Here is a 20,341-nt window from a genome sequence, read left to right as displayed (position 1 = left end):
GCAGGAAGTGGTAACTGGCAGATTAGCTTCTTTGTAAGATCACTGGTCTGGAGCACATTACTACAAATACTTATTGAGATATTTCCCTACATAAAAAGACTAGCAAGCAGGATATCAACCTATCTTTAACCTTTTGTTTCCGGTGTTTCCATTCATACACCTCCCTACCCTCATTTCTCATCAGAAGTTCATTTTGTTTTGTGACCTACATGTAGTTGCCTCATGTAAGAGTAAATGCAAGGTGAGAATCCTGTATCTTTTTACTGACTTCTTGCTATTCATTTTTGCTTAAAGAGTTAAAATATTGCCCACTCATCCAGTTAAACTTGAGCTATTTTTCTTATTGGACTACTTTTTCTTATAAACTCAGGCTGTAGCAGGGCTGACGTTGGCTAGGACTATCCTCCTTGAAGTTCTAATAATACTTTTTTGGTAGTTATATACTTTTGGAATCTGTTTTTTTGCTCACCTTTGCCTTGTGAGCTCTTTAAAGGGATAGAAAGGTGGAAAATCAAATGTGTACAGATGAATTTCAATTTGAAATAGAAGCATTTTTACAATATACTTCTATTAGAAAAAAATGCTTCTAGTAAAAGTTAATACTGTTTTTTGGCTGCATACGCACATATCCTGTAAGGGCCTGTGCACCAGTATTCAAACACTATGGGGCCTATTTAATATGGTGCGAGTGAACATGATCTGACATTGTGAATCATGTGCGCTGCACATCGATAAATGCCAACAGCATACACTGTCGGCATTTATCATTGCACCTGCAGTGGTGAACTGCTGGTGCAATGCCGCCCCCTGCAGATTCACGGCCAATCGGCTGCTAGCAGGGGGTGTCAAGCAACTGGATCGATTTCTGTCTGCCGCTTCAGAGCAATACGTGCACTATTTCTGTCACATGCAAAAAGCCGATACCATTTACACACAAACAATAGCTCTCCTATTGTAATCTAGCCCAAAATGGTTAACTATACTTTAATTATTTCTCCACTTATTCTTGTAATTTAAATTGTGTGTTTTCTTTAAGTCTTGTAAAAGGAAGTGCACACTACAGACTTCAGAAGCCTACATTTTATACACTGATTACTTATAGATGGGAAACTCAGTTATTGTTCAAGAATGGCTCGGACATCCATAAGAATACCGTGAGTATAAATTAAATAAAAATAGATAGCAGAAAAGAACCAGAAGGACCATCATATCTGCCCATATTACAAGATTTCACTTTTTTTTTGCTTCCTATTTTAAATGCTTAATTTTACGTAAAAGTGAACTTGATAATAAGCACTAAAATAAATTCAACTCTATCAGATCTATCTATCAAGAAACTGACAAAGCATACCAGCGAAACGTACGTCGGAACTGAACTGTTCTATTTGACTTTTATTGCGTCTCTACATCAGCCAGGACACCTTGGGTAATAGCGCTGTTGCCTTGTAATTAAGAGGTATTGGTTACGGCGGTCACACTTCTGCTGATCCATTCACCTCTCTGCAAGTTTGGCTATTTGAAGCATTTGTTATATTAACTCTGCTTTTGTACCCTCACACTGTGGTGTTATTAAGGCTTTTGTGATGCTTTTATATATTTTAAATAAAATTTGTATCCAAGTTTTGCCTAGTGTACTGTTTTCCCATCAGTATAAAGTGGGAGTGCGCATATCCTTGAGCTTAGTCGAAAGCTCCAACAAATGTGAGTAGCCATTTGTTACAAAACAACTACTTCCTCAAAGTGCCATTACAGATTCACACTATGTTGCAATTTTCTGTTTCCTTTTGCATGGGATCTCACTGAGGACCGCTAACAAGCTGAATAATTCATCCAGAGGACTCAGACATATCCTTATTTCTGAACTTTATTTGGTTTTCTTTCCTTTTTATTATTTTCATTCATTATTGTTATCACATTTATTTCACATTCTGTTTGTTTGTGATATTTGGTATATTTATTGCATGACCCTTGCATTCCTATTGGCTGAAAGGTTCCAATCAGCCAATAGGATGAGAGCTCAATCCTATTGGCTGTTCCAATTAGCCAATAGGATGAGGTCTCAATTCTATTGGCTGTTTCAATCAGCAAATAGGATGAGAGCTCAATCCTATTGGCTGTTCCAGCGGGGTCCGGGAGCGGCGGGATAGGGGTTAATAACTTTATTAAAGTTGAGGCGGGGTCCGGGAGCGACGGGATAGGGGGTAAACATTTTAGTATAGTGGCAGCGTTTAGTGACAGGGTATAAATAAAGTTGGTAAAAAGCCGAATAGCAGCGAGATCGATGACTGTTAGTTAACAACTGTCCGATGCTCATCGCCCCGTACTTGGTGCATGACTTTTTTTTATAAATATGGAGAAAATATTCAGGTCCGCGGCAGCGATGTTAGGCGAGCGTATTGGTGCCGGCGAATGCAGCATAGTTGAGGCTTTGATAAATATCCCCCATGATCTCCAGGTAGATGAAAATGTATTAAAGGGACACTTTACCCAAATTTTTTCTTTCGTGATTCAGATTGAGCATGAAATTTTAAGCAACTTTCTAATTTACTCCTATTATCAAATTTTCTTCATTCTCTTGGTATCTTTATTTGAAATGCACAAATGTAAGTTTAGATGCCGGCCCATTTTTGGTGAACAACCTGGGTTGTCCTTGCTGATTGGTGGATAAATTCATCCACCAATAAAAAAGTGCTGTCCAGAGTACTGAAACTGAAAAAAGCTTAGATGCCTTCTTTTTCAAATAAAGATAGCAAGATAATGAAGAAAAATTGATAATAGGAGCAAATTAGAAAGTTGCTTAAAATTGCATTCTCTTTCTGAATTACAAAATAAAAAAATTTGGGTTCAGTGTCCCTTTAATTTATTTTTTCCTTATCTCTTTTTTAGCTTTCTATAATAAGAAGCAGATGCTACAGTCCATATTCCTTTAAAATAACCTAAGAAAAAGAACATTTAAACATTTTGTCCAATGGGACATTTAATGTCTAAATATTTGTATTAGCATAAAATATAAATAAACAGCAAACCAATTTTATTTCAGTATTTCACTGCTGGTAATGTGACAGGCCCACCTAAACTGTTAGCTATGAACCTAACCTTCACTGAAAATAATACTTTATGCATTAAACGCTGGATTGTATGATCTTTTTGATGATCTCAGGAATTTAGTGACCACACAGGAGAAAGATTGCACATTGCGACTTCCTTGAAAAGTGCAAGAACGATCTTATATAATGTAATCGTGTGATTTGGAGCAGATACTCAATATCTCAGAGTGTGACCTGACCACTCTGCATTTGATTCCAAAATATTCCTATTTGCAACTGATATTTAAATCATAGTGTAAGTTGAAAAAAGTGCTGTACCATGTGAACTCTGATAAAGTATATTCTGGGATTGCCTCATAATGCAAGTAAAAGTGATTTATTTTTGCCTTCTAGATTTACAGTTATTGTTGTGTGCCATTTACAGTATCTACTTGCTTAGGGGTTTGGGCTGCAATAGAGCTAAATGCCCTTTTAAGGGCAATGCCCATCCAAATGCCCTTTTCAGGGCAATAGGGAGCTTAGGTTTTTTTAGTTAGGGTTTTATTTGGGGGGTTGATTGTGTGGGTGGTGGGTTTTACTGTTGGGGGGGTTGTTTGTATTTTTTTACAGGTAAAAGAGCTGATTTATTTGGGGCAATGCCCCACAAAAAGCCTATTTAAGGGCTATTGGTAGTTTAGTTTAGATTAGGGGTTAATAAATGTAGGTAGGTGACGGCGATGTTAGGGACGGCAGTTTAGGGGTTAATAATATTTAACTAGTGTTTGCGAGGCGGGAGTGTGGCGGTTTAGGGGTTAATATGTTTATTCTAGTGGCGGCGATGTCGGGAACGGCAGTTTAGGGGTTAATAATTTTCTTTTAGTGTTTGCGATGCGGGAGGCCTCGGTTTAGGGGTTAATAGGTAGTTTATGGGTGTTAGTGTACTTTTTAGCACTTTAGTTATGAGTTTTATGCTATGTGTGGTGCCCCTAAATCTGCAAGACTTGTAATAGCAGCGATAGTAAAAAAACAGCGTTATGAGGCTTAATGCTGCTTTTTTAATCATAACACAAGACTCGTAATCTAGCCGTATGTTTGTGTAATCGAAATAACACTGAAAAGCACTAAAGAAATGCTGTATCTGGCCAGTTTCACATATTTAGTTATAATAACTATGTAATATAGGTAAAGTTCCCACAAGTATAAATCTTTAGTCCTATGTTTCACATAAATTTTTTGTGCTACAGCAAAAAATGAACAGAAAACAAATTACTGTTGTATTATGCTTTATATTATATAGGTATGTATTCAATTACTGAATTTAATGTGTAGAATGGAAATAAGTTAAAATCATTCCCTGGAGCTTTTGGATTCAGGTGGGGTTTTATTCTAATGGTGCGCAGGCAAAACATTTTAGCCTCCAGAAAATGGGCGGCCTCACAACTATAATTGTACCAAATATTAAATCAATTGTACACAAATGTGTTCAGCTTAGCATTTTCTTGTATTACATATAATATCAGAAATGTTGTGATTTGAAAATAGATACTGCAGAGTACCTCAAATAGTAATGTTTTTTTAACCATTTAAAGGGACAGTAGATGGACAGTAGGCACCTTATAATTACAAGATTTTTTTCTACAGTCTTGCAATAAAATTACCTACTACGTGAGTGAGAATTCTTTTGTTAGGGAATGAATGAATAGCTTGTTTGCTGCTACTATTTTACAATGGCCAAACCCAACCTACCACTTGCCTTACTTGGATCTGAAGGTATTACTAGAGTAGACAAGGAAAGCCACTGTCATTTGGTGTCAAAATCTCCATTGTTTTGCAGTTCCTTATCAGATCAACCCTGCTGAGGCCAATTAGAGACAGATTTTCTCAGAAATGGAAAACCCCCCATTTTTAAAAATACTGTCCCAGCATAATAGTTGAATAGGTTACATATAATAAATTGCTATACAAAACTCTTTAATTTAATCTAATTTCATAAAACAAATTAATCAGTATGAAATCCGTATTTTAGTGAATTTGTCTCCAATATTAATGTTACACCTTATGTGTTCTATATGAGTTTGCTGTCTGCAGTTCACTAGATTTTTACATTTGCTTCCCAAATCATTCAAATCTATTTGAATAGACAATGTTTGAATTTGTTAAACCCTCTCAACTACGTACAATATATACAATACCGATTAAACATACAAAGTTTTTATTCAGAAACCTTTCAAGGGTCTTTTCCTATGGAGTTTCACAGACCTTCATAAAAGATATCCAGTCAATGAGAAAATAAATTATGTTTGTCTGACTGATTCACTAAGGATAATGATTACTGTCTAAAAAGTATGAAATCAAATAATATCAATCATGATGAGTACAATTAATAAATTCATCATAACCAACCATATTCACATTCATGTGCTAATACTTAATTGCAATCACAATAGAACACCCCAATTATCATATTATAGTTAAGTTTTATACTTTTTAAAGTATGATGTGAGCATATTTTTTGTTAAAACTGGAAATTACTGTATTTATTAACATATTTACTGAGCTTGAGCAAAACCTATATCTGAAAAAAAGCCAAGGTACGTCAATCAAAAAAAGACTTACATGAATTCTATATGTAATATTTTAATAACACGCATTGAAGATAGCAATTCTTCGCGTACACAATCCCGACCACATTATTCCTAAATTGCGAACCCCGATGCTCCTTACGCATATTTTATGCTCCTATGTAATTTTAATTAGTAAATATATATTTCTATATATATCTGACAATGTTCATGTAAAATACATATCTATACCTATATATCAGAAAATATATATGCATATGCTTATATACATATGTATTTATGTGTTAATATGTGTATATACACATATTAACACATACAAATATATATATATTTTTTTAATTATACCGCTGAGCACTACACTCCTGCTTGGATTTATAGATGCAGGATTGTAATAAGAAGGGTTGTTTATATGCAAATTTCTAGTGCCAGTATTAGCTATTTAACAATATATATATGTGTATATATACATATATATATATATATATCTATATATATATATACACACATATACATACAAAACATGGAAAGAGGACTGCACTCTCAGACTGGACTGGGTACATAGCCAATGACCCTGCAACATGCTCAGCCCTGGGTGCTCAATAGCACTCTCAGGAAGCTGTGCTATCTCCAGAGTCTCAGGTAGTTAACCCCAGACAAGTCTGGGTGCAAGGCCCATAGGGAAAATTACAAAAAAAATTAATTAATACAACACACAGAGAAAGTCCAGCACTTGCTTGCAAGCTCTCAGCTAAGATTAAAAGCAAAACTGGAAGAGTTAATTACCGCATCTGGCCAAATCGGACAAGCCCAGGTACCACATCAAGGTCTCTCTCAAAATCTGGGTCCCTAATAAAGCCATACAAATTCAAGATCTCAATCAAAGAAACTGGGAACAAGTGAAGGGTAAACAGGCTTATGTAATCACCCTAGACATATACAAAACATGTAAGGGGACTGCACTCTCAGACTGGACTGGGTACACACCCTATGATCTGCAGATATAAATGATAAGAAAGAAGGCGCCACCATAGTGTACAATCAGATGTGTATAACACGCCAATAGAACAAGTAAGACCGTACTTACAAGATAGAAGACACTTGAGAAGTGTCACAACCGCCTTCTGGACTATTAAAGAGTCGTCCAGCTAACTCCCACTGGTGGAATCCTGACTGTCGTCTTTATGTGAGAGCGGCGAAGAAACTGTTTCCAGCGTCTGGCATACACAGCAGGCTCGTCCTGTAGTAGCATAAACTACTCGGGATACAAAGTGTCAAAGGAGATGATAATAAAAGATAGTTTGTGGCAAAGTCTTATAAAAGTAAAAAAAGACTTTATTGTAAAGCACATAAGCACAACGTTTCTCGGTCTCTCCTGACCGTTTCCTCAGGTGCAATCTACATATTTATCTAAACCACAAACTTTTATTGCCGAATTCTCGGCGTCTACTAAAATGGACAGCGCATGCGTGAAGGTGTAACAACTATGCAGAGCTTACATTGGCTATGATGCGTCCAGTTAGCTGGACGACTCTTTAATAGTCCAGAAGGCGGTTGTGACACTTCTCAAGTGTCTTCTATCTTGTAAGTACGGGTCTTACTTGTTCTATTGGCGTGTTATACACATCTGATTGTGCACTATGGTGGCACCTTCTTTCTTATCATTTATATCTGCAGATCTTAACATCTTGGGACACCAACAAGAAATCTGAAGAAGCAGCTTGCCATCAGTTCCTGATTTAGGGCTTGGATTTTGGACTAATAGAACTGTCCTATTCACTCTCATCACTTACTATTCAGTGGTGTGGTTTGGTTTTCCAATATTTTTAATTTTATTTTTTGGTATAGTATATCCTCTTCACGTATATGTATTGGTATTTACCATTTATCTAGGATATTATTATTCGAATAATCTATGTGATTTTTGATTATTATTTTTGGCGCACTGATTTATATATGTTATCAACACACCCTATGATGGCTGCTACCCTTCAACGAAGACCATTCCTGATCAAGCTTCTTCGAACTGTAGAAAGGCCAATTTGGCCTCCTGATGAAACTAACAGATGCTGAACCAGGTCCTTGATGGATTTCTTCCGGTCTCTCAAAGAAGAAACTATGAGAAACGTCTCATCAGATTTTGAAAGTTTTCTTGGCCTTCTAGTCCTTCTTCTGTCCTTGACCTCTCCCTATTCTTTAAATTTCTTTATAACAGCTTGAATACTACATCTTGAGTATTCAGTTTGTTCACTGATTTCCCTTTGAGAGTGGCAAAATTCTGTGATCTTTGGCATTTTGAACTGAATGATGTGATTGAAAGTTGTTCTTATTAGCAAGCTATCAATGATTTAAACAAATACCACATGTGTATGTAATGCTCAAGCATGTCTTGCACAAACCTGGTGTGATAGGCCTTTTCACAGAAGTCATTTTGACATGAAATAGTAGGACAAATACAGGTGCTAGCAATGACATTAATTAGGGTTCCATTCCATTTAGGTTTACGAGAGTCAGGTTTCTGCTATTGCTTAAGTGTAAGGGGAGGTCACACTAAATACTTGCCACCATTTTTATCTGATGTTTTTCTGATTTTTAATACTGCATACAAATATCATGCATTTTCTGGTTGTATACTAATAAAGAGACTGAAAAATAATTATATATGGTAATTATACCATTGCTAAAACATCAAATCTAATGGTGGCCTAAGACTTTTGCACAGTACTGTAAATGTATTCTTGTTTAAATATTGAAGATATAAGTATATAGGTTTAGTTTAAAAAAAAGTAATGATCACTGCCATGTTTGAACTTAAGTGTTCTATTGATCTCTTCTGCTGTGAATAATTAGGGACATATAAATCTAAGATAAGAGATAGTGTAAAATCAAGGCTATGTGGAACCCTGTTAGATATTATTTTTAAAATTTATTTGTATAGCACCACAAAATTCCATAGCGCAAGGGTTTGTGATAAGATACAAAAACATAACAGACCATATAGATCTAGTACAGGAGGAAGGGGCCCTGATCCAAAGAGTTTACAGTCTACAGGTTGATGGTGCAGAGACATAAGTTTGGGGTAACTTGTTACATGAACTGTAGTAGCAGCAGTGAGTCAAGGCACTTTAAGATTAATTATGGTTAAGACGAAAAGCAGAGGGGAGATGGTAAGCTTCTCTGAATAGATGGTTTTTCAAAGAGCTTCTAAAGCTACACAAGGTTGTGGCAGTCTGATGGAGTGGGGTAGAGAGTTCCAGAGGACAGTAGCAGTGCGTGAGAAGTATTGGAAGTGAGAGAGGGATATAAAGATAATAGAAGTGGAAAATTTAGATCAGAAGCTGATCAAAGAGGACGTTTCGGGGAGTATTTAAATATGAGAGAGGAAATATAGTTGGGAGTAAGGTTGTTGAGTGATTTATAGATTAATGTTAATATTTTGAATTGTATTCTAAAGTGTATGGGAAGCCAGTATAGAAATTGGCAGAGCAGAGCAGCTGATGTAGATCGGTGACTTAGATAGATGAGTCTAGCTGAAGCATTCTTAATAGATTTGAGGGGGGAGAGGCGGTGTTTGGGAAGGCCATGTAGAAGTAGATTGCAGTAGTCAATGCGTGAAAAAAATGAGGAAATTAATTATTACTTTTAAAGTTTTTTTGAGTAAGGAAAGGTCGAATTCTGGAGATGTTGCATAGGTGTGCATGACAGGATTTGGCGAGCGCTTGTACAGGTATATGTGTAATAAATGTAAGTTCAGAGTCAATTGTAAACCCAAGACAGTGGATCCGGTGAGGTGTTGAGAATAGAATCTCCAATTGTCAGAGAAATGTCAGGTTGTCTCGAAGGCAGAATGAGAAGCAGCTCAGTTTTAGACATATTGACTTGATAGTGTGAGGACATCCAAGAGGAGATTGCAGAGAGACAGTTGGTAATCAGGTTGAGTAAAGAGGGATAGATTTCAGGATAGGAAAGATAGATTTGGGTATCATCGGCATATAATTGGCACTGGAAGCCAAAGGAGGATAAAAGTTGTATAGAGAAAAAAAAGAAAGGGACCCAAAACAGAACTTTGTGGTTCTCCAACTGAGAGAGGAAAAAGATCAGAGGAAATGTAGTTAAAGGAAATTGTAAACAAGCAATTTGAGATATATGAAGAAAACCAGGAGTGGGCTGTGTCTTAAATGTCAAATGAATGTAGGATTTGTAAGAGGAGAGGATGGTAAACTGTATTAAAGTAGCAGATAGATCCAGAAGAATTAGTAAGGAATAGTGCCCCTCTGCCTTAGCCGATAGCAGATCTTCTGTTAAGTGTTTAGACAAAAAACAGATTATAGTGGGTCAATAAAGGAGTTAGTTGAGAGATATTGATTTAGATGATTATAGACTAGTCATTCCAATAATTTTGAGGCAAAGGGAAGTACGGAGACCGGCCAATAGTTAGAAGGATTAGGATTGGTATGATTGACACAAGCTTGACTGTATCAGGAAATGTGCCAGTGGTGAGAGACTGGTAAAAGAAATGAGTTAGTGCAAGGGTTAGAGAAACAGAGAGAGAGAGGAAGATGCGAAGGAATAGGGTCAAGAGGGCAGATGGTGAGATGAGCAGAAGATGAGGACTTCTTCCTCTGTTACAGGGGGAAAGTAGCAGAGAGTTTTGTTAGTAGAAGGTGTGGGTAGGAGGGCTGGATTTTAGGGGTGTGAGGGAGAGATGTTTTTTCTAATTGTGTCAATTTTATTTTTGAAGTGATAAGCAATAATCTGAACAGTTAATTTGGTAGTGGGTGGAGGTGCAGGCGGACATAGAAGGGAGTTAGGTTGAGAATAGCCTTCTAGGTTTGGATGCGTGGGATGGCACGCGCATGCAATTTCAGTCCGAGGACTGGATTCTGATTTGCTTATCAGTTTAAGAAGAAGGCATCTACGTAATAGTGGGGGGAGTTTGGCATCCATATTGACCGGGTATTAGAGTAGTTAGCGCCGCTGATTAGGACAGAAGCAAGGCGGCAAGGGAGGAGGGGTATAGTGTAGGCGGACCTCCGTTTCTTAATTTACAATATTAAAACCTGTTACACTAAGTGTTGAATGTCCCTTTAAATTACAGGAAAAGTGGACACATAATTAAACAGTCTCAAACTGTTTAATATCCCCTTTATTCTGCTTTTCAGATAATCTTCTTTAGTGAAGATAAAGCAATATTTTCTAGGATTACAGACAGATTTATCTGTGTATGTACTGATACAAATTAACTGATTGCTGTAAGACGCTGACTCCCTCCTTTATTTGTATGTCTCAGATTTAGAATTTGACATATCCCTTTAATAAACATAATGCAAATGCTACATTGCATTTTAAATTCAATGATGATGAGCACTTATTAATCTTTGTTAGAAAAAAATAAAAGTGGTGTTTTTAAACCCAGAACTAGTCACACTGGGAGGAGTAAATCAGCCATGCCAAACACATAATTTTCACTGTTCTAAATTGTGGTTCTGCCTCGTCTAGAGTTCTGCCTTCAACATTATCAGTTTAGTGCCTCCCTAAAAAGATGGATAATAACGATCAATAAAAATGCACCTCTACTGTGGGAATACAGCAGTTAGCATTTAATTAAAATCTCAAGGTATTTATGGCCCTTTCACTCTTCCTACGTTTAACCTTTTATCAGATTGGCTGTAAATATTTAGAGCAGATGCTGGTTATAAGATCAATTACTAAATGAAATGTAGGGGTTTTAATGAAATATAGCATCTATTACTCTATAGCAGGGGGTTTCAGACCTATCTGCAGGCCTCCCTTACAGAACAGATTTTTAGGATAACTGAACTAGAGCACAAGTGAAATAATCAGTTGATTATTAAACATGATTATTAACCTGCTCTCACCCAAGGTAATCCTGAACATCTGTCCTGTTAGGGAGATCTGAGGACTGTTTGAAACCCCCTGCTCTATAGGAGTGTTAACTTTCACAGTTGAACAGAGCCTTTATTTTTTCATGTGAACTTTCAGTCTCTCATTTAGTAAATATGCTAACATTATATCAGTCTTATAAGCCTAAATTTTACATTGTATTATAGTTACACATTTTGTAAATTAATCACTGCACCTGCCGTATAGTAAAGGGCTTGGGCAAGTTATTTCATAAACAAGTGTAGGATTCAATATATGAATATCATAGGTAGTTCAGTTTGAATAATAAAAATGTAGCTAAAGTTTATGGTGGTTTTGTTATTGTCTGGTATATTAAATAAATACAATTAATATAGCATGAAAATAACGTTCTAATTTAACAGGGATGCTGAATCCTGAATATTTAAGACATAAATGGCATATGGCAAGAAATATGAAACCAATTACAGCGTGTAATAGAAAAGTACAAGCAGAGAAATAAAGTTTGCATGAGCTCTGTAAATAAGCAGATGTGTTATTTTCCAAATGCAAAAAAAGTTTAAAAAAAACATTTAAAAATCTTTTCGACCTCCCAGTGTAGATAAACAGTGTGCATAGGCTGCTGCATTTGATTATAGCAGACAATATGTGTAACGAGTCCTATTTTCAGTTAAAATCATTTTTCTAAGAAATATTTTTTTTTCATATTGTTGTCATTTATCAGTTTTTCAATTAATGCACACAATGTATTTCTAGGGACATTAAACTTAAAGGGACATTAAACACTAAATAAATGCTAGATAGAATGATGCATTCAAAGAAAAGATTAGTCTGAGAATAACCTGTAGATGTATTTTTTAAAGTTCCATTAGTTGTTTAAATATTTACAAAATAAGTGTAAAGTTTTAGTGTCTGTAAAACAATGGGAGCTGCTATACTGTAACTAGAGTGTGCAGCCAATGGCTGTGTGGAATATAACAGTGTTCGGCACTTCCATTTCTAGCAGGAACTGAAAAGCTCTCAATTTTAGAATGGAATTATAAGAAAAGGGGACAAAATAAATAACGAAAGTATATTGCAGAGTGTTTATATATATATATATATATATATATATATATATATATATATATATATATATATATATATATATATATATATATATGATTTATCATTTTATCTTACTATCTCAAAGTGCTTAATGTCCCTTCAATATTTAATCTCCTCATTAAGGCTCAAATTACAAGTGGAGTGCTATTGATAGTGCAGAGTGCGCTATTATTATTGCTGGAACGAGCCAGTATTAGCGCACAAATTGATATTACAAGTCCACAGTAAAGAAGAAATAGCAGAGGATGTTTAGCACACCTTTGTTTAATGTGCGAGCAAAAGCCAGAAGAGTTTTTTGTAGTACACCCTGTAGAAGTCTATGGGGAAAGGGAGTTTGCGCATCCACACTATCTGACCTCCAATTGTTATCTCAGCTGAGTTTTTCGCCTGCTCGCTAACCTTTTACTATCAACTTTTATTATGAGCACTTTTGGATGTAACTTCAGCAGAGTAATCACTCGACAGAGCTAATATTTTTGCATTACACATGTAATCTAGCGCTGAATGTATAACCCAAAAGGTACAATTAATAACATTGCTGTATTAATGATCTATTTTGCCTGCTTTTGCTATAAGATATCTATGATGTAAAATATCTACATCAGGAGGAGCCTAAATTACCCCAAGTTTACACAAACATATTTAAGATAAATTTAAACACAGTGCCACTTGTAATGTGGATTTGAGTGCAAAAAAAAAACAAAAAAAACCCCAAAAGGGAACATGTTGAAGTATTGATAAATGGCGCCTAAAATGTGTTTTTTAATTATTTAAAATAATTGTATTTGTAGTGTAGGGCTAAATTGATGAGCTATGTTGTGTTATTTTCCCTTTAATGACATTGCTATAACACAATTCACAAGATTTTTTAAATGCACAACAGAATCAGTGATAACACATTGTTGTAAAATCATTTGAATGACCAATATAAAACCTAAATGTCATTATAATATTACATTATTGCTGGTTACAGTTATACTACACAACTAATAATGATTTTGCACGAATGGAGAGGATGTGGTTAGGATTTCAAATGCTCCTTGTCACAATATTAATGAAAAAACCCTTAAACAGTTTAGATTTTTTGACTATATAGCCAAAGGTAATCCCTAGGCTCATGTACAAGAGCTATAGTTACTACATAATTAAAGTTTAATTCAGGAATGTCTGGGATATGCATCAGGATATGGTAAGGATTAAATAAGGTTCAGGTCTTTAGTTATATTAACAATTGGTTAGACATGAGTGCCTATTGGTTCTGATCTGATCTGTCATCAAAACATATGCTACATGGTTTCAAATGCATTCTTACATCATTGTGATGTTCTGAGTACTAATTCACTACATAAAATGATGATCCTTGAATTGTAAAACACCATTTATCACTGAACTACGTCCAACATCTACTGCGTCTTCTGCAAATGACATAAAACCTTCTCTGGTTGGGTGGATCATGCATCAATGTTAATTACCATAAACAATTGCTGAAGTTAAATCATTGTTTATAAGAAACTCAGATGAAAACCTTTACCAATTTTAAATCCCTTCTGCAATGACTCTTATTTGTACGTTGTTATAAAATATCAGAACTTAATTCCTTTCTGCCATCACAAATATAACTCTCTTGTTCCTAGTTTTATTTAAAGAGAAATGAAACCCAAAATATTTTGTTCATGACACAGAGCATTTTATTTTAAACAATATTCTAATATATTTACGTTATCAAATTTGCTTCAATCTCTTGTTATTCTTTTTTGAAGAAGCAGCTTTGCACTACTGGGAGCTAGCGGAACACAATTGCCTCCATTTATGAAGAGCTTATTTGAGCTTCTTAACGAGTCTGCAGCCTCGGACAATCCGTACTCATTTGTCCAGGATAGCTGTCATATCCTGTTCCTGCGCACTTGGTTGTGTGAGAGCAGGGGCCGGGTTGAATGAGCAGTTGCTTGCGCAATCTTAAACTATGGCAACCGATGCAGCTCTGGAAGCCCAAAGGCATGCAGATAGTTCTGTCTATCATAACCTTGTCTGCACAGAGATTAATAAATGGGGGCCAGAGGCCGAGCAAAGACATGCAGAGCCAAAGACAAGAGGCATGTATGTGCAGCCTCCAATTAGCAGCTTGCTGTCAGTAGTGCATTGCTGTGACTAAGCTTAACTAGGTCAACAAAGAATACAAAAAGAACAAAAAAATAGGTAACAAAAGTATATTCGAAAGTTGTTTTAAATTGCTTGCTGTATTACTGTCCCTTTAAAGACAGTCCAATACAACAACATACTTCTGTATTCACTCACTAATAATTTACATATTATCAAATGTTTACATTGCTTACCATTTCTGGGTAAACGTTTTTCAAAAATAAACAATACATGTTCCTTTTTAGCAATGAGAAACTTTAATGATGACTAATCAAAAATCATTTTATGCAGTTCCACTAAATTAGATTAAAGTGATTATATTGATGCAGTTACGATTTAACAATGAATTGCAAATACATTATAAGATCAATGTGATGATAATCTTATTTTTTCTTCTGTAAGAGGGAAATAAAAAAATTCTCAGAGCTGCCTAAAACTATGGTCAAACAGACAGCAGACAAACAACATCAACTGCTTAAACTTTGTCCTGAATAAATGTTCAGTGTAAATGCCAGTTTATATATAGTTTAGAAACTGCTTCTTTTGCTCAGTTCATAAGACATTTGCAGTTAAGTTTCTGACTTGGAGGAGTTGAGTCACAAGAATCTCTCAGAGGATCTGTTTCACCATATGGAATTGTCCCCAGACTAATGGTTAGCGAAAGTCAGATTGTATCATTCATGAGTGAATTTTCTACAACAGACTGATTGGTCTTGTAACACTTTAGGTGTCAGTCTGTTCAGCTGGGATGTGATCTGTAATCATCTACTAGTTCAAGGGACAAAGTACCTGGGTTGTTTATATAAACCATCAGGGGGGTCTTACAGCACCTGTACAATGCAGGATGTGTCTCCATAATAAGTCATAAAAATTATATTCACATTCCAAGTCTTCAGAACTAATAACCATATTTCATGAGTTGTCACATTATTTATCAATATTATTAATTTTATAATAATGTCAAAATGGGTAAAGCCAGAAACAGGTGTAAAGTTACCAAAGGAAATCGGCATAGTAGTCAAGTAATGTGTGAGGAACAGGTATCCTTAAGTATTCACTACAGTTGCAATGACAATCTCTTGGAGTCTTTCATTTGCTCTGGTCCTCTCCTGTTGATCTTGTCCCAAATTTAGTTTTTTTCACCCCTTTGTAACCAATATATAATATGTTTTTTAACATATGTGATATCTATTTATAGCTGTTGGTACCACTTTTATTTGCAGTTCATATTAAGGTTATAATGAGAGATTATTTTTATATAACTTTTTAAGATAACATTTCTATATTTATTATTTTTATGACAATCAAATGCCACAGTTAAAAACTTATATTTGTTTTTGTTTATTGCAATCTCCCTTGCAGTGGCGTAGCGTGGGTTGTCAGTGCCCAGGGCAAGGCAAGTATTGCGCCCCCCCCAACCCCATTTTAGATATGCTGCTTCTTCTTACATTTGGGACAAACCAAGCGAAGACCCAAGCCTGGTAGATTACATAAAGCAAGGGACACTGTCTCCTCTCCCACAAAATGCTCCTTTAACCATCTTTACTGGATAACTAACAGTTATTGCTGATGATACCCATATCCCCAAAATATGTCCCTTGTCATAAGCAGCTGCTAATCAGTAGCGCCTTACAAACAAAGCCATGAAAATAATATATTGGCAATACAAGAGGGAGTGGGTGAAGCCTGCAAGCATTATGTGCTATCCCCCTGTGATCAAACCCTGTCTGCAGCTCTCCAGAGCTGGGCAAATATATATAATATTAAATTTTAAGATTTATTCTCGTTTTACACATGGGGGAAAGCCCCCCTTAACCCCCATCTGGTGGTGACATGTCCTGATCTGTAAAACTTCATGGTACAAATACTGCAGACCACAGGGTGCACCCACCCCCACATTGCAACAACCCATATTGTATATGTGGTGCAATAGGTTTTTGGTAAGTCGTTAAAAAGAGGAAAAGGGGACACACAGGTTGGCAGCTGTTACATAAGGTTGTCCCTACTGGGCAGACTGTCATTTGGGTGCCAATGACATATAAAAGTGGGGTATATATTCTACCTTAATAAATATAACAATTGTAAGTAATCAATATAAAGGGGGCATGGGACAGACAACCCAGCATTACATACATATATGGGGGGAGGGTGTATGGTATTTAGGGGGGTGCTGTTAAATTTATTTACTAACACAAATTATAGTTATTTTTTTTACTTTAAATGCAGTAAGGGTGGGTTTAATGTAAATAAAAAAGGCAATGAGCACCCAAACCCTAAAAATCGGTAAAAGTCCACACCTCAGGAGTCCAGCAAGAAATAGATTCAAGATGGTGAATTCATAGGACTTCTTTGATAGGAGTCAGAAACACAGTGAAATGCCTGGTGAGCAGCACAATCCTGGTGCCAGACAGCACACAAACCCCTAAATCTACTTCTGCCATAGGAAGATCATGGAGGGGAAAAATCAAATACAGGAAACAAGGTCTCATTTTTGTCAACTGTCACAAATATACTTTTTTTGTGCAAGGACAAGATGGCGTAAGTTGTAATCAGAATCCGGTCAAACATGAAAGTATGGTCTCTGATCACCCCACCATCCCACTAACTAGGTAACTGGGGTTAACAGAAAGGCAGAGCCCAGCCATGCTGCCACCAGTGCTACGGGTTTGAAAGAGATTTATTGCACTTTTTAAGGATTCCTCCCCCCCACCTCTGCTTAGAGATCCTTAAAAAGTGCCCCAGGCAATGCATGGCATTCTGGCTCTGGGTCCTTTGTTGGAAGGGAACTTACTTGTTGGGTAATAATAGAACCATAATTAAGCTGCATTTTGCGTGTTGCTAGTATCAGGCAAAAACAGGGCTATAAGTAAGTCTGGTCCTGACACCTTAGTCGCGGCATCACCACTTTCCTGACGGGTCGCAGAACAGAGCTGGGGGCCTGTCAGAATTTTTAGCCTCCCTTCTTCCCTTTGCTAAGTTGAGGCTGGAAGCGCCCCACAGAATTATGCGCCCGGGGCAACCGCCCCTGTTGCCCCCCCCACGCTACGCCACTGCTCCCTTGTAAATGTTTATTTTGTTAATTTGATGATAAAATATGTTTGTGATAAAAGCTAATAATTTTTTTCCTGCAGAAGATTTTTAATATATACCAAAGTTGCACATTTTTTTTTTAATTAAAGGACCATTATAGTGTAAAAATGACATGATCTAATTCAGTATGTCATTTTAAGACTATTGACACTGCAAGTCTATATGGCAGAATTATCAAGCGGCGGGCGGACATGATTCACTGTGGTGAATCACATCCGCCCAACATCGCTAAATGGTGAAATGCTTGTACATTGCCGCCCCCTGCACAGTGGCCAATCAGCCTATAGCAGGGGTGTCAATCATCCCGATCGATCGGGATTATTGCTGTCCGCCACCTCACTTTCCAATTTACTTCAAATAATTATCACCCAGTTGTCTAGCTACAAGATATAGGATGCATCTACTAGATGAATTTTTGAGCAAGGTGTTTTTTGGATCTACTAGATGATGACAATCCACACACACACATGTTTTTAAATTGCTTCTCATAACAATACACTAATATATACTATTTTGCTTATAACATTTACAGAATGTACTCAGCATTCTATGCATAATTTGTGTCCTTCATTTGTGTAAAAAGGAAATCCCTTGCATAACAATATATAAATCCAAAACAACTACTGGAGAGATGCAAAATATTGAAAACGTGTTAGTAGTACGCAATGCATTTGCAAACAAGAGTTCCTAGAAATTAGTGACTAAAGAAAACTACAAAGTATGGGTCCAAACAATGAAGACATTCTAATTATTAACATCCAAATACACTAATAGAGGTCCAGACAATTTTGGAGGTACATATTTCTTAAAATTCTGCATATTGAAAATGTATTCTTTATCATGAAAATTCACATTATTTTCCATTTGTTTTCATTACATTGATTAATATGACCATGGCCATCAAATAATTATCAGTCTTTAATATTATAATAGTTGGGTATCTCCAAAATTGTGTCTCAATAGCAGTAGTAACATCAAGATACTTAATGATACTGTAGATAAAGGAAAGTTGATAGAAGTGAACCAGAGGAGAAAAGAAAATTTAAAGTAAAGTTACCGGATAACCGTCACGTCCTGGTTGACCCTGTAGTGATTAAATAGTGGAAAGAAATATAGAAAGTAAGCAGTGCAGTAAAGATAGGTTCTTAAACTTTATATTTATATTATTATTATTATTATTAATAATAATAAATGAGAAGATATTAAAAACTAAGAAAAATACATTTAATTTAGAGAACGAATAATTCAATGCAAGCCTGGAGAATAGATAAGTAAAATATAAAAAGACTTTAACCTGAAGATAACATCTATAGAATATGTTTGCAAGTGAAATAAGGTTTATAATAATATAAATGATAATATATTATAATATAATATTTAATAATTAATATAATATAATAATTTTTTTAAACTACTTTTTTGGTACAATAGTATATGAATATAGGAATCTACTAAACAAAGTAAATATGCTACAAAGCAAAACCACAATTGAAGAGGCACCATTAATTTTAAATCCTCCTAAAAGTGAACAAATGGTTCATTTAGTCCCTGGGTACCAAAAAAAGAGTTCCTCATGTAATATCACATAATGAGCTAGATTACGAGTGGATCGCTATTTATCGCTCCCACTTGCATGTTAACTCCACTAGAATTAAGCTTTTTGTGTGCGTGGGGTAGCGCTCGTATTCGTGATTGCATTAACATACTTCCCCATAGAAGTCAATGGAGCAGAAGAAAAAAAAACAATTACACCCTACTTGCGCGCTAACGCGACATGAAAATATTAATATTTCACATTCCAAAGTTCTTTACATAGAAGAATATGTTATATTTATTCATAAATACATTTTTCTGCATATATCTGATGGTATTTTGGTACTATATCTATACATATATACAGTATATATATATATATATATATATATATATATACACATGATTATATACAGGTATATATTTGTAAACATATGTATTTATATGTTTATGTGTATATATATGTCTGTAAATAAATATATACACATATGAATACATAAATACATATGTATACATATATAGACATACATATATATATATATATCCATACATGTACATATTTCGACATGTATATGTATGTATCTCTATGTTAAAGCCCTTTGCACCTGATACCTCATATCTTTGAGCCCTTATAACCTTTTATGCAATTTTTTAAAATAATTTTTATTAGTATTATTATGATTGTAACTGTACTTTTAAATGTATTTTTGATGTGTTTTGTGACTTTTTTATTCAACAGTTAACCAGAGGTTGCGCTATGCCAATGCGTGTTAAAGTCTACACCTTAGTCATCTTAAAGTCTTACCTTAAATTAAGCTGCAAATAACCTCCTTCACCCTTTCTTTATCATGCAGCAGGAACAGTAAAACATGAATATTGTTTCTGGTCACTTTGAAATGGCTGCCAAGCTCAGCCCACTGATGACATCACAATCTGGGCTGTATCTAGGCACTCTGCTGAAAATCATTGACAGTCTATTGAATT

General features: G+C 35.5%; 1 protein-coding gene across 1 annotated transcript in view; it reads right to left on the bottom strand.

Annotated features, from left to right (window-relative positions):
• The window catches only part of COL23A1 (collagen type XXIII alpha 1 chain), a 267,708-nt gene extending 248,793 nt beyond the window's left edge, over positions 1-18,915 (bottom strand). Inside the window, exon 1 of the mRNA XM_053717243.1 lies at positions 18,882-18,915. The gene's annotated coding sequence lies outside the window, so the exon portion shown is untranslated. The remainder of the gene's footprint in view (positions 1-18,881) is intronic.
• Positions 18,916-20,341: the final 1,426 nt, after the last annotated feature.

The sequence above is a fragment of the Bombina bombina genome, chromosome 6 (genome assembly GCF_027579735.1).
Source record: "Bombina bombina isolate aBomBom1 chromosome 6, aBomBom1.pri, whole genome shotgun sequence".
Taxonomy (NCBI): Eukaryota; Metazoa; Chordata; class Amphibia; order Anura; family Bombinatoridae; genus Bombina; species Bombina bombina.
The sequence above is the reverse complement of the archived record's forward strand: the minus strand, read 5'-3'. Positions and strand labels throughout refer to the sequence as shown.